Here is a 14,444-nt window from a genome sequence, read left to right as displayed (position 1 = left end):
TATGAGGACCTGATGCCTCCCATAGAATATAGGTTAAAAAAGCATCAGTCTTAAGCATATAGTCTTTTAAGTTCTGCCACCTAGTCATCTTATATTTATAGATTGAGAATTGTACTTTCATATTATACTAAATATCAAACTGGCATTTTACAGTGGTGTGAAGTAGGAAGAACACAGACTCTTTAAAATGAGCACTGGGGACCAGAATGTTGCTCAGCAGCCCTGAGCCTTCCTGAGTTCAATTTATGGTACAAAATAAAAAGAGTGCTAAGTTTCAATTTGGGACTTGAAAATATTTAGATATGCATATGATTACCATTAAACTACTGAATCATGTAATAAGAATAGTTATGTTAACTTTTGTTACCTATATTTTGTCAAAATAAATAATGATGATAAATTATAGATTTGTCTTCTGTTATTTTTAAAGAAGGAAACAAAAATCTAAGTGATTGCTGCACAGGAGATTCCTCCTGAATAAAGCAAGAGATGAAAACCAGAGATGACATCCACTCTGTCATCATCTTCTTCTTCCCCCATTAATATTAAGAAGTTCTTAATGACTGGGATTACATAAAATGCTTTGGCTAACTATGAGCTCTATGGATTGATCCTTCAAAATATTATAATCAGTCTATGTCCACAGCTTTTTCATTTTTAGCACTAAACTACTGATATCCATAGCTGTGTCTCCCCCTCTTCAAGTTGTGTATGTAACAAGACATGTATCTGACATGATATTGACATAGAGCATAAGATCTATGGATGATATAGGACCTCAAAATAATCCAAAGAGCATAAAGGAAATATTATAACTCTCAACCTGCTAGATATTTAAAATGCTTAGTTTGTGTTCTCTATAATCAAAGAATGAATCCTAGGAACAATGGAGGTTAAGAGTGGGAATAATTTATTGCAAACAATGTAGCTTCTAAGAAAGACAGAAGGAGGACCTAAAAGTGGGTTTTTCACCCACCCTCTTTCTGAAATGTACTTTATTGAGCAAACCCATGAGGTGAGGTTATTCAAGGTGGGACAAAACTATAGTCAAGCAGTTAAATCCAATTGGAAAATCACAAGATGGGTATGAGTTGAGGAAAAGCTATGATCAACCAATGAAATTAGAGTATAGTTGCTTATTGATTAAATGGGGATCAAATGGAGAACAATTCATGTAGCAAGCATGCATGGAATGAATAATGATATTTTGGAAAGGAAATGGCCTGGGAGGTGGTCCACAATTAATGTGATTGATGTCTATTTGAAATATCAATCACAGCTGTTCATCCCTAGGGGAAGCATGTGGGTGTAGTACTTCCTTTTTGAATCCTGACCTTTTAGAAAATGTGACTCAGTCATCTTCTGTGCTTAGGGCCTGGCCTTGCCTAACAGCCTTATAATATTTTCTAAGTAGTTTAGATGTCTACAGTAATATTTCTATCAATCTTATAGGCAAAGTCTGAGCCTTTATCAGATAACTTTAGGTTGGGAAATACATCCGTTATTCATTTTCTTGTTTATGACCCAGTAGAGATGCAAATTTGCCCAGTAAGTGCAGATGGAGATGAAGGATGGAGAGAAAACTTTCACATGCATTGTTTCCTCATAATGAGGGCACACATGGCACTTTAGTCAGGAAATACATTAATGTGTATTTCAGCAGAGAGGAATGTGAAGTTTAGGTTTGTGGTTGTGTATGAGGTCCCTGAATCTCATTCAAATTGTTGTTCTCCATTGACCCTGATTCTGCTTCCCATATATATCTCAACTATGATCCAAGAGATTAAGTCTCTTCAGTTTGTTTCCTTAGTTGCTCTAAATGTGTATCAAGGTTAGTAGGAAGAGAAGGAGCAGCATGTCAAGTACTGTGTGATGAGAGATGGGGATGGAGCAAGTAGAAGAGGAACAGAGAGAACAGCAGAGGAGAAGGAAAATACAACCAAAATTATACCAAAATTAAGCCATGAACTAATTCTCATGGCTTCTAAAATGCCAGGGTATGAGCTCCATGTTATATGTGGCTTATTCATTCATTCTGCATGATATTCTCCAAGCTGTATGCTCTTCCAATATTATTGTCTTATAGAAAATGAATGAGGATAGCATTTCTATGTAGTATATACCAGGTTGGAAGATTGAAAACAGTGAATCCTTGTTTGAATTGATCTGGTTACAGACATGGGGCATTTATCCTGTTGAACCATAGAAGATTGTGATATTGATGAGGCAGTCAGCTACTCCCCAGCCCTGTAACTGCTGGAGAATATGCCTTGCTCACTGTGCCTAACTTAGGGATTTTTGGTATATGGTAGTGGATAGCAGAGGGTGGCAAACACTTCATCTACTACAAGAATGGTATCTGTGAATCACAGGAAAAAAAACCACAGAAGTACATACATGGTAATCTTGTACAGGCCACTCTAATACATTCTCACAGCTGACCGTATCTTTTCCCATTCTTGCATCATCCCACAATCTCAAAATAAGAAGTTATTTCAGGGCTTTTTAAATTCTTACTCATGAAACTGGAAGTGATTACTAATATACCACAAAGATCAAAGACCTAGCTTTTGCCCAGAAACTTTGAATTGTTTTAAAGAAATCAGGGGAAAACACTTGAATCCATAGTCAAAGACAAAACCTTCCTGACTACGATTCCAGTAGTTCAGCGAATAACATTGAGGATGAACAAATGTGACTATATCAAACTTAAAAGCTCTGCACAGCAAAAGAAACAACAGAGTGAAGATGTAATACAAAGAGTGGGAAAAAATCTTTGCTAGTCTTCTGCTAGAGGATTAATAGTTAGCCTATAAAAGGAACTCAAAATTAACTTCAAGATAAAAACCCACATACCCAGTCAATGAATAGGCAGATGAAGAAACACTTTCAAAAGAAGTACCAAGGGCCAATATTATATGAAAAAATATTCAGCTTAGGTAACCATTAGTGAAATGCAAATAAAAACAATACTGAAATTACATCATACCCCAGTTAGAATGTAAAAACTTTGAGTCCTGGTAAGGATGTGGGGAAAAGGAATCCTTGCACACTGGTTGGTGAGAATGTAAAGTAGTATAGTCATATGGAAAGCAGTATGGAGTTAACACTTAAAAACTCAAACTAAAAATATATTTGATCCAACTACATTAGCCCTTGGTATATTAAAGTCAGCATGCTGTAGTGATAGATGTGAACTCATGTTCAGTGCTGCACAATTCACTGTAGCTAAGCTGTGGAGCCCACTTAGGAGCCCATCCACAGATGAATGGATAAGGAAAATGGCATCCAACAGATGAATTGTATAAGTACACAGTGAGATATTACTCAGTCATAAAATAGAACAGAAGCATATTATTTGGAGGGAAGTTGATGGAATTAAAGACAATCACATTTAGTGAAACAAGCTAGACTCATAAAGTTAAATATATGTTTTTCTCTTATACAAATAGCTACAAAAGGAATAATAACAGGATCCTAATGCATAGATTTTAGAAAATATGAAAATCAGGGAGAAGGTGGAAAGAAGGTAAAGGAAACAAAATGAAGATGGGGATAGAGTAATCAAAATATGTTGTATGACTATGAACCAGTATATCATGTTATGAATACGTAACCATAACTCATTATTCTGTATGGAGGGAGGGTGTGGAGGAAGGGGGAATTAAATGGGTCCAGATTCCATATGCATATGTACTAATACAACCAGATAAATGTAATTAATATGTATCAAATCACATAATAATAAAATATACACCTCAAATTTATAGGTGGTTAACACTCTTAGACATCTGCTGAAATCTTTCTGATGATTGGGAAGTAATTCATGAGATCAGTACATCAGACCCAGAGATTAACTATTCATTTTGAATCCTCTCACATTTATTCCTTTGTTTAAAATGATTAGTTGTTAGTATTTCATTGATTCAGCCTGCTCATCTGAGTGGATTTCTCACTGATAGAACAGCACTGAAGAAGTAAAAGGGCAGAATGGATCCTCCCTCTGTTGTTAATATGATGAATGCATAACACCAAGGCAAAATCAAATTTGTATCTTATTATTAGTGCTATAAGTTACCACAAGTATTTTCATACAATTATATCAAAATATCCAGTTACATGAAGTTACTGTTTTTCTGCTTTATACTTGTACTTATATTTTTATATATGGAGACAAATTACCAGCTCGCTCTTAGTCTGATTCTTGGAGTCTCTCCCCTTCTTGGCAGAGAGGACATATCAAAAATTTCAAAATGAGGCCTGGGGAATGGGTCACTGGTGGGGCATTTGCCTAACAGCCTCAAGACTCCAGGTATAGCAGCAAAGGAGAAGAAAAAGTGAAAATTTTGTTAAACATTTAACCACACCTTCTGTAGTTCACAAATCCTGGCCGTAATCAGTGTGATCACAAAACACTTAGTTTTTAGAGTGGTCTAAACACTGATTTCCAGTCCTTTTAATAATGTCCTGTAGAACTTAAGAAAAGATTTTCCAAACAAAGGATATCACCTTCCAAGATAAGAAGTTCATTTGGTGAGTTTCAAATATTTTCATATAAAGCTTTTTGTATTCGGAGAAAAAAAAAGATAAATAGCTCTTGTTTGAGTTTGTGCCTTGGAAATAGTTCTGATAATGGGATTTATCAGCTCTCTCCCTTTCATGACTCCCCAGGAAGAAAAACCCTTTCTCAGTGACCTGTTCATTTGGGATTATTGAAGGTCAGAGGGGAGACTGGGACTGTCACCTCCTACATTAACCTCAAGAATGAAATGCCGAATGTCATCTGCTTACTTAGTCATTAAGAACCTGACATTGTGGCTTTTCCATTTGTATGTGTGTGTATTTGTGTGTGTGTGTTTGTGAGTGTGTGTGTGTAGCTTCCTTTATTTCTTGCTACCCAATTTGAATGATTAAATTTACATTCTTTACAGATACGGAAACTTCATTATCAACCTTTTAATCTTGCTTTTTTTCTGACACATTCACCAATAATATATTCAGGCATTTTGTTGGTGACATCTCTAGTTCTCCTCCTACCTCGGGGATATTTTCCTGTTCCTAATGTGTTTTTCCTTCACTATTCAAAACTCATGATTACAGGAAAAATAATGTCTTCCCCACCCATAGTGTCATATCCACTAGTGATGTCACTTGTTAGTTTCCTTTTTTTAATAGAATACTTCCTTTAGAAGTGTACTTGAAGTTCAGCTCTTTTGGTGTCTTCCACTCTGGCCATTCCTATTCAAAATTCCTTTATCTGCACCCTGAGGAACAGGAACATTAAAAGGTCCTTATGGAGCCTCCAGAGGAGAACATTCTAGTCTCAGGACCTTGGCATTCATTTGGACTCACAGCAAAATTAAACATATAGAGTTGCAAGTCATGCCTTCTTGTTCATAATATGGATGCAACTGTTAAGCTTTATTTTGTGAACTTGTTTCATGATAGATTGGTCATTGTCAAGGTTGGGAGATGAAGCAATGTGGAGATTTAAATATGGGTGCAAATTTTACATTTGGGAAGAGGAAATATTTCTGGAAACAGACGTTGGTTATATTTGTACATGAGGAACATGATTGATATCACTGAATTGCTGCACATGGAACTGATGAAAATGATAATTTCATTGTATATATTTTACCATAATCCACAGTGGAAGTAAAATGCAGAAATATATTTTTGAAAAAGGAGAAGAAACAAATCCAGTGAATAGCATGTAGATATTTTCACCTGAATAGAGAAAGAGTCCCAAAAGTGTGATGGACATTTTAGTTTCTTATTCTTTTCCTCCAGTAATATTAGGAAGTCCAGAGGGATTTCAATACATGGGCCAACACGGCTAATTATGATCTCTGCGCAATGATCCTCCAAGGCTGTCTAGTAGTAAATATCAGTATATATCTCTAGCTCTTCAGTTTGATTTTACAGCTAAGTAGCTTCTATAGGGTTTCCTCATCAAAAGTCTCTGTATCAGAAAGTTTATATCTGACACTATATTCCTGTTAAGCTGAGAAAGTAACCAGCACCTTCACAAAGTTCACAAAACAGGGAAATTACTTTGAGTCTGCACTGTTTGGTCATGATCCAGCAGAGAAGCAAATTCACCCCATAAGTGCTGAGGGAGAGCATGGATGAGTGAAGGACTATTGCATAGTTTATTTCCTAACCATCTAGAAAACAAATCATTTGGTCAGCCCTATGGAAGAATAAATATTGCATAATTTCAATTTTAATTATTGTGAACTTTGTTTCTTGTTGTACTGAGGGCCTCTGATAACTAATTCAAATTTTTAATTCCTTACCTCACTTGTCATGCTTGCATAGACATGTCAACCACAAAAGGATAAAGTGGGTCTCTCTATAAAATTACTTGTAATTGCAATTGTGAAACAAATGAAGTTGATGAGGAAGAAGATGACAGAAATTGTAAGATCATGAATCAAACAGTCTGTCTGGAGAATGCTGGCAAGTTTTGATATTAACAGCCCAAATTATGTAATTTCCCTTTCGCTCCATGGACAGGGTGTGAACATTGCCCACTGTGCTGTCCCTTTGGGGGTTCCAGTTAGATCCCAGAAAAGTGTGTGGCACCTGCTGCATCCTCTACAGGAAGGACATCCATAGGTCACAGAGGAAAACAACTGAAAGATTAGGAACGTTATAATTCAGGAAACAACTCTCTCATGCCTCTCTCCAGTTGCTGTTGTCACACACTCCTCCATTCTTGTAATCTGCTAGCTCACTTTCAAAAGGAGAAATAAAACCAGGGGGCTGATTTCATTTTTACTAACAAAACTGGCAAGAATTTTAAAATGTACCTCATATGTGTACATGGTTAGAAACTGGATATCCACTAAATACAGTATAGTGGTTGGGAAAAATTATGATTAGTGAATGGGACCCAGAGTCTGACAGTTCAATTTTAAATCTATCAATCCCATTTACTATTTCTGTCATGAGAGCATACTGTTAGTATCTGTGACTGAACATTCGCATCTGAGTTCATTTTTACTTGAAACAATAGAACTGAAGAAGAAATAGGCAGAGTTGCTTCCTATTTGATTTGCATGTGATGAATATATAAAATAAGGTAAATGTAATATAAATATTAACATTTTTATGATTATAAGAATAAACTTCATATCACTCAACTAAAATACCTTGTTACATGAAATTATATTATTGTATTTATGAAATGGGACATTAATTTTATCCTTATATATGCATATATTTGAAAAGAGATTTGCTTGATGATAACCATTCTTTCTGAGTAAGAAGGAATGCTTGTGTTGTTTTGAAAATAGACAAAAGAATTACTCTCTTTAACTTCTGTTTCCCCAGAGTTTATACCTTGATTGATACAGAGCACCCATCAAAAATAAAAACTTCTCTTACACACTGGATAGGTGATTGTTTGGTTCACCAAAAATGGTTGTAATTAGTTTGCTTTCAGCATTTTTAATGCTTTCCTATCTACATTATCATCCTCTTTAGGAATAAATAATATTCACTAAAAAAGTAATAGTTCTTTTTGTGTCTTTCATGAAAAAACAAGCTCTAAATTTTTATTTAACAATGTTTATGCTGTTTAGTTATTCAAAGACATGACATAAAATTCATGGGTATTAGAAAAAGAAAAATAGCCAAAGAGAAGGGGTAAGATTTATTCTTGAGGTGATGCACATCTTGGAATCTTATTCTATGCTTCCGTGGCTTTTGATGTTTGTTTTTATCAATACACTCACCATTTCATGAAATTCTTCATTTGAAGCAAACAAAGCAAAAGTAAAGTTTTATCAACTTTCTGAAATCGTTCCAATGGCACACATATTGGGAAAATGATTGATATTCTCTCTTTTTCTCTTAACCAGTATGAGTATAAGAGTTGGAGAGATTCACACACTTATGCATATGGCACGAGATTAATGATATGGAACTAAAATATTGGTTCCCTAATGCCCATCCCAGGGCATTATCGGCTCCTTTGAAGCCTAATGGAATTATTATTCTCTACACAAGATGATATTTTGTGTTCAATAAGCACAGAAGCATTGCCACGGTACACGTGTCAGTGATATTTTGTCAATATAGAAGAATAGTAATAGATAATAGGTTATATATGATTGAGATTGATTTTTATTGAGCAAAAAAATGTAGATGATTCTTCAGTATTTTTAGGGTAGCTAGATATTGTTACATTTTAGATTATATTGATGATTATTGATATGCATATAATATTGAAGTATTAAAATATTCTCACTGAAATAAGGCAACAGTTCTTTTGGGGAACAGTTACTATGATTAAGTATACAGGAGAATTGAATCATGCAGAGATATTAATCTCAAATTTCATAGGTGAAAAATTGAACCTCTCTAAAATATCAGTTCTAAAGTATATATTACTGGTGATTTTTAAAATATATATAGTGGGTATTTACATATAATACTAATGGCTCATTTTCTAAATGCCAGGAAATTTTCAATAGATTCTCAATCTTAGTCCAGGAAAGGATCACCAAGAACTTCATGTGTAGATACTATGAAAAAATTATACTGGTTCCTACATCAGAGTTTTCAGATATTAAAATATTTACAGGTAAACATATTTGTAACTGGTACTGAGCACTGCTACTCTCTGCAATTTAAAAATAAAACAAAGTTTTTTTATAATGTTGCAATTAGGTATCTACTGTCCATTTCACAGATGTCTATACTGCAGTCACATATTTACATTATTTTACAGGGTTTTTTTTGTATTTTTCCCTGTGAAACTGTACTGTGAGCTGACCAAATAAAAACACAAGTCATCTTCAAGTATCTGAGGCAAGCAATTGCAACCCAGGTACCAGAAAATATTTCTCTGAATATCTATTAAGTTGCATGAGAAGCATCAGGCTCAACCTTAAACTTTAAGGTTATCCCTGGTACTAAAGTTCTTAACAATATGAAAAAGACTTTAAGATTAGCAAACCAGAGAAAGTATTCTGAAGTCCTGCACTGTAGAATACAGAGGGGCAAAAGCAAAGAACTCCCTTCCTGAATCACTGTTTAATTATTAACGTGAAATTTACACCAACACCACATATGTGGGCAGCAATGTCATTGGTTATGTGCATTTAACTTAAATATACTTATCAAAAGGTGAAGTCCACCAAACGTAAGAATGCGAGTTATATATTAAACAAGTTTAAAAATGCAAACCATACATTGGAGTGAGCACTTTCTTTACAAAGGAAGGTTACCAGAAAACAGACAAAAATAGAAAAAATACTGTAACATAGGTGGCATGTATAAAAATTTTCTGAATATGAGCTATCAACTTTAATTTAGTGTTCAGATAAAGAAGTCCTAACTCTGCTAATCCTTGCACAGGATATAAAATATAAACACCAAAGCAATTTGGACACCTGTCTGAGTACCTGGTATTTGATTACTTTCTCCAATATTCCTCTTTTGAAAAAGGTGCCCAAGAAATTTAGAACAAAACCTAACATACATCTCAGAATTTCATCTCTTGGGGATCTCAGAGGATCCAGAACTGCAGCCCATGCTCTTTGGACCCTTCTTGTCCATGTACCTGGTGGGTGTGCTTGGGAACCTGCTCATCATCCTGGTCATCATCTCAGACTCCCACCTCCACACACCCATGTACTTCTTCCTCTCCAACTTGTCCTTCAATGACATCTGTTTCATCTCCACAACAGTCCCAAAGATGATTATGGAGATCCCATTACATAGTAAGGTAATTTCTTATGAATGCTGCCTGACACAAATGTCTCTTTTCAAATTTTTGGATGTATGGATGACATGATTCTGACTGTGATGGCCTATGACCAGTTTGTGGCCATCTGTCACCCCCTGAGGTACCATGTCGTCATGAACCCTCACCTCTGTGTCTTCTTAGTCATGGTGCCTCTTCTGTTCAGTCTTTTAGAATCCCAGCTGCACAATTTGATTGCCTTACATTTACCTATTTTGAGCATGTGAATATTTCTAATTTTTTCTGTGAACTTTCTCAACTTCTACATCTCATCTGTTCTGATAACTTTACCAAAAATATAGTCACATATTTTGTAAGTGGTGCCATCTATGGATTTCTTCCCCTTTCAGGGATCTTTTTCTCTTACTATAAAATTGTTTCCTCCATTTTAAGAATCTCATCCTCAAGCGGGAAGCACAAAGCCTTCTCCACTTGTGGGTCTCACCTCTCAGTTGTTTGCTTATTTTATGGAACTGCCATTGGTGTTTACCTTACATCTCCTACAAAGATTTCAGTAGATTCAGTGATGTACACCACGGTTATCCCATTGCTAAATCCCTTCATCTACAGCCTTAGGAATCAGGAAATGAAATGCGCCCTGTGGAGACTACAGTTCAGTACAATGTAGTCTTAAAATCTCTTCCTCACATTCTCTAGTTTGTGTTGCAAAACCCGATTGTGTAGACATGCAAATAATCTGGCCATGTAGAACAGCCAATTCTTCCTCTTTGCTCACACTTGGAGTTTTATGACTTTCTTTTTATTCAGTGCTTCATGGTTAAATGTTGATTCCTTTGGTCCATCTTTAATGAAATTCCACACATATTCTTTAAGCTGTTTTTAATCACAAATATCATAACTAAAACATTACAAACAGGCAGCTTGTGTACTTTCTGAAAAATGACCTTGGTCTCCATATATCTCCATATAAAGCTCTATATATTTAAAATGTGCAACTGTTTTCAAAGTGCATAAATATTTTATTTAAAAATTACATGGATGGTATATATTTGGGCTGGTTACATCCATAAGCCATATCCTGAAACATACATTTGGCATTTATTTTAATCACCCAGGGAGAATAAAATACTGATGCCTGAGTATTATCACCAGAGATTCTGATTCCTATGAATCTATGAGATTTAAAAACTTCAGGGTGGGTTAAAATTCTGATGCCTAAAGAGACCAATCATAAATGAATTTGTTATAGCACATGAGTTGATTTGATTCAAATATAATATTCAAATGAATTGTTCCTCAACACCATGTATTATTATATCATGTTTTTACATTATTATTTTTCTGTTTCAATATCACCTTTCCATAGATACTTTTTAATGCTGTGTGGGTTCTCTGGACATCACTGCTCTGCATTCATCCTGGCTCTGTTAATGCACACTTTCACTCATGGTTACTAAATTTCCTCACATTGAAAATTCAGGATATTTGATTGATTTCATACCCATGAACTCTCTGTATTTTAGAAGCTTCCTTTCCATTAACATCTCATTGACACTATTGCACCCTCTGTGCTTTTGTCCTGAAGTTACGATCTAAGCAACTGCACGCATTCACATTGAGCAATGAATCATACCATGAAAAAAAAAAGTGTATTGTCAACTGTTTGCAACTGAAATATTTCAAAATATGCTTAAAAAATAAAGTTTCTTTTCAATATATAGCTGTGTTCAGGTATCCAACTGAGGATTCAGTGGTGTTCTTGTATTTCCAGTTAATGTGTGAATCTAGTGTTTTCTGAGGATTATTATCAACATTCAATAGGACATTAGCTGAACTTTTGCTTCTTTAAAGTTACTCTAAAATTGCAATTGTCTTTGTAAACAGCCAAAATGAGCTATGTTTTTATATTTAATTGAAAGCCAACGATTTTTATAAATAAAAAATAATGTGGCAAGGTAAATTTTTTTTCAATGGTGATGTCTTATTTTTCTTCTTTTATGTATTTATTTAAATTTTAAAATATATAATTATAATATATAGTAGTTGCATATGTATTGGAGAATTGGTTCAAATATGTAAAGTATCTTGATCTTTTTCCATTCTTTTACAACCCTCTCTGTGCTTCTGCCTCTTGTGTCTTCTAGACACCCTTCCCCATCTCCAAAAACCTGCATTCTGATTTCCTATCATCTCTCCTTTGTTCTACTCTTTTTATCTCTATTGAAAGTTTCTCATATAAGAGAAATTCTATGATATTTGATTTTCCATAGGATGCATTTAAATTAGAATTATGGTCTCAAGTGTCTCATGCATTTTTCATCAAATATATGACTTAATCTTTTTACTGCAGAATAACTTTATCCATTTGTTGATAGGCATCTAAACTGTTTCCAGAGCTTAGCTGTTTTTAATTATGCTACTTTACATATAAGTTTGCATATATGAAATTACTATGACATTTGTAACTCTTTGGAGAATATACTCAGGAGGAATATAGCTCGGTCAAATGGACTTTCCATTTTTAGCTGTTTAAGGAGTCTACTTACTGCTGGGGATTTAGCTCAGTGGTTTCACCACCTGTTGCGCAAGCACAAGGAGCTGAGTTCAATCCCCGGTACCAAGGAGTCTACCTACTGATTTTTGCAATGGTCGTAGAAGACTGCATTTCTTCCAATAATGTAGAAGTGTTCATTTTTCATACATTTTGTATCTTTCTTTTTAGTTTCTTTTTAATATTATTTTGTATTACAGCCCTATGTAGTCTAGGTGAGTGGTCTACTACTGACCTAAAGCCCCAGTCTTTTGTAATATATTTCTAAATCAGATAGTATGATGCTTCTTGCTTTCTTTATTTCTCAAGGCTGCTTTGAAGCTTTTGTACATTCATAAAATTATAGTATTTTTAAAATTTTCTGTGTTTATCATTAATATTTTGATGGAGACAATAGAATCTATCATTCAACATGGGTAGTTTTCACAGTTTACTAATATTAATTCTCCTAATCTATAAATGTACAATATCCTTCTAACTTTTTGATTCTACTTCAATTGCTTTCATCAACATTTTATAGTTTTCAATGTACAGATATTTGACCTACTTGCTTAGATTATTTCTAAGTATTTTATTTTTATAGCTATTATAAGTGGAATTGTTTTCTTGATTTGTTTCTTGCACATGATTGGTGTATAGATATATTGATAGTTTAATTTTGATTTTTATATCTAGTAACTTTACTTCATTATTTTTAACAGTTTTGGGTGACTCCTTTGGATGTTCCTGCATAAAAGAATGTGTCATCTATACAGAAGGACAATTTATATTCAGTCATTCAAATTTAGATGGATGCTATTATTTTCTATTCATAAACTTCTGCCTAGGACTTCTTGTATGATGTTGATTGGTGGTGGTAAGTGTGGGCATCCATACCTTGTTTCAGATATTAGGTGGAACACTTTTATTTCTTCCAACCAAGACTATATGGTTGTATATATACATAGATATACAGGGTAGATCATAGATCAATACTTAAATATCTTGTGTTGGGATATATTTCTTTATTTTTAACTTATTTAGATTCTAAATTTTGAAATTTTGTTCGTACAGATTTTCAGTACACACCGATTATCTTTCTGATGGAGAATGGTACACTTATATAACACATCTCAGTTAGTTTTTCATCACTTGCCCTTCTCTTCTGGCCACCTCTCTCCAGCTCTTGGTTCTTTTCCCATTTGAAAAAGATCTATCTCAATATATCCTACTATCTTCCTTTTATTTTGCTCTTCATTTATATTTTGAGGTTCTAATATAAGAGAAACCATGTGATATTTAAATTTCTGTGTCTGATTTATTTCACCTAACATTATGACCTGAGATACATCCATTTTCCCACAAGTGAGTCATGTTTATCTTTCTTTATGGCTAAGTATCACTCCATTGTATACAAATACATTTTCTTTACACAATCATCTATTGATGGACACAAAAGCCATTTCTAAGACTTAGCTCTTATGAACTGTGGGAAATATTTCTTTCATTTCTAAGTTTTGGAAAACTTTTATCATAAAAATGTTAAATCTTGTCCAGTATTTTTCTGCTTCCAATGATGTGATAACATGTTTTTGTCTTTCATTTTTTAGGTCTTACATTATATTTGTTGCTTTTCATTGTGACTCATCCTTGCATTCTTGGGATGGATCTGACTAGAATATATTCAATGATCTTTTTATATACTGTAGGAATTAGTTTGCTAGTATCATGTGGAGGATTTTTGCATCTATGTACATGAGGGATATTGGCCTATAAATTGTTTTTTGTTGTTGTTCTGTATTGGGGTTAGGGAAATTCTGGACTCATAAAATCAATTTGAAATTAATCCTATATTTCATGTTCTTCAATAGTTGTAATGACTTAGCATTAGTTTTTCTTACATGTTTAGCAAAATTCAACAAGGAAATCATGAGTTCCACTTTTTTCTCTTTTGGCAAAAGATATAGTAAACTAAGTCTACATTTACTTGTTACTCTTCTGCTCAAAGTTTCTATTCCTTCACAATTCATATGTACAGAACTTCACTCATTTCTTCAATTTTATACAATTTATTGGTACATAATTTAGAAATAGTATCTTACAATCCTTGTTACTTCTGTGGTATCAGTGGTAATTTTTTTCATTTCTGATTTTCTTAATTTGAGTCTTCTAACATCGTCCTTTGTTGTTCTA

At 34.0% G+C, this 14,444-nt stretch overlaps 1 pseudogene; it reads left to right on the top strand.

Annotated features, from left to right (window-relative positions):
* Nucleotides 1–3,500: 3,500 nt before the first annotated feature.
* LOC106008248 (olfactory receptor 7E178-like) lies at nucleotides 3,501–10,388 on the top strand (annotated as a pseudogene).
* The last annotated feature ends 4,056 nt before the right edge of the window (nucleotides 10,389–14,444 follow it).

Source organism: Heterocephalus glaber, unplaced genomic scaffold (genome assembly GCF_053883595.1).
Source record: "Heterocephalus glaber isolate CG9 unplaced genomic scaffold, H.glaber_assembly_v1.0 deba00001532, whole genome shotgun sequence".
Taxonomy (NCBI): domain Eukaryota; kingdom Metazoa; phylum Chordata; class Mammalia; order Rodentia; family Bathyergidae; genus Heterocephalus; species Heterocephalus glaber.
This window is presented reverse-complemented; position numbering and strand designations above follow the sequence as displayed.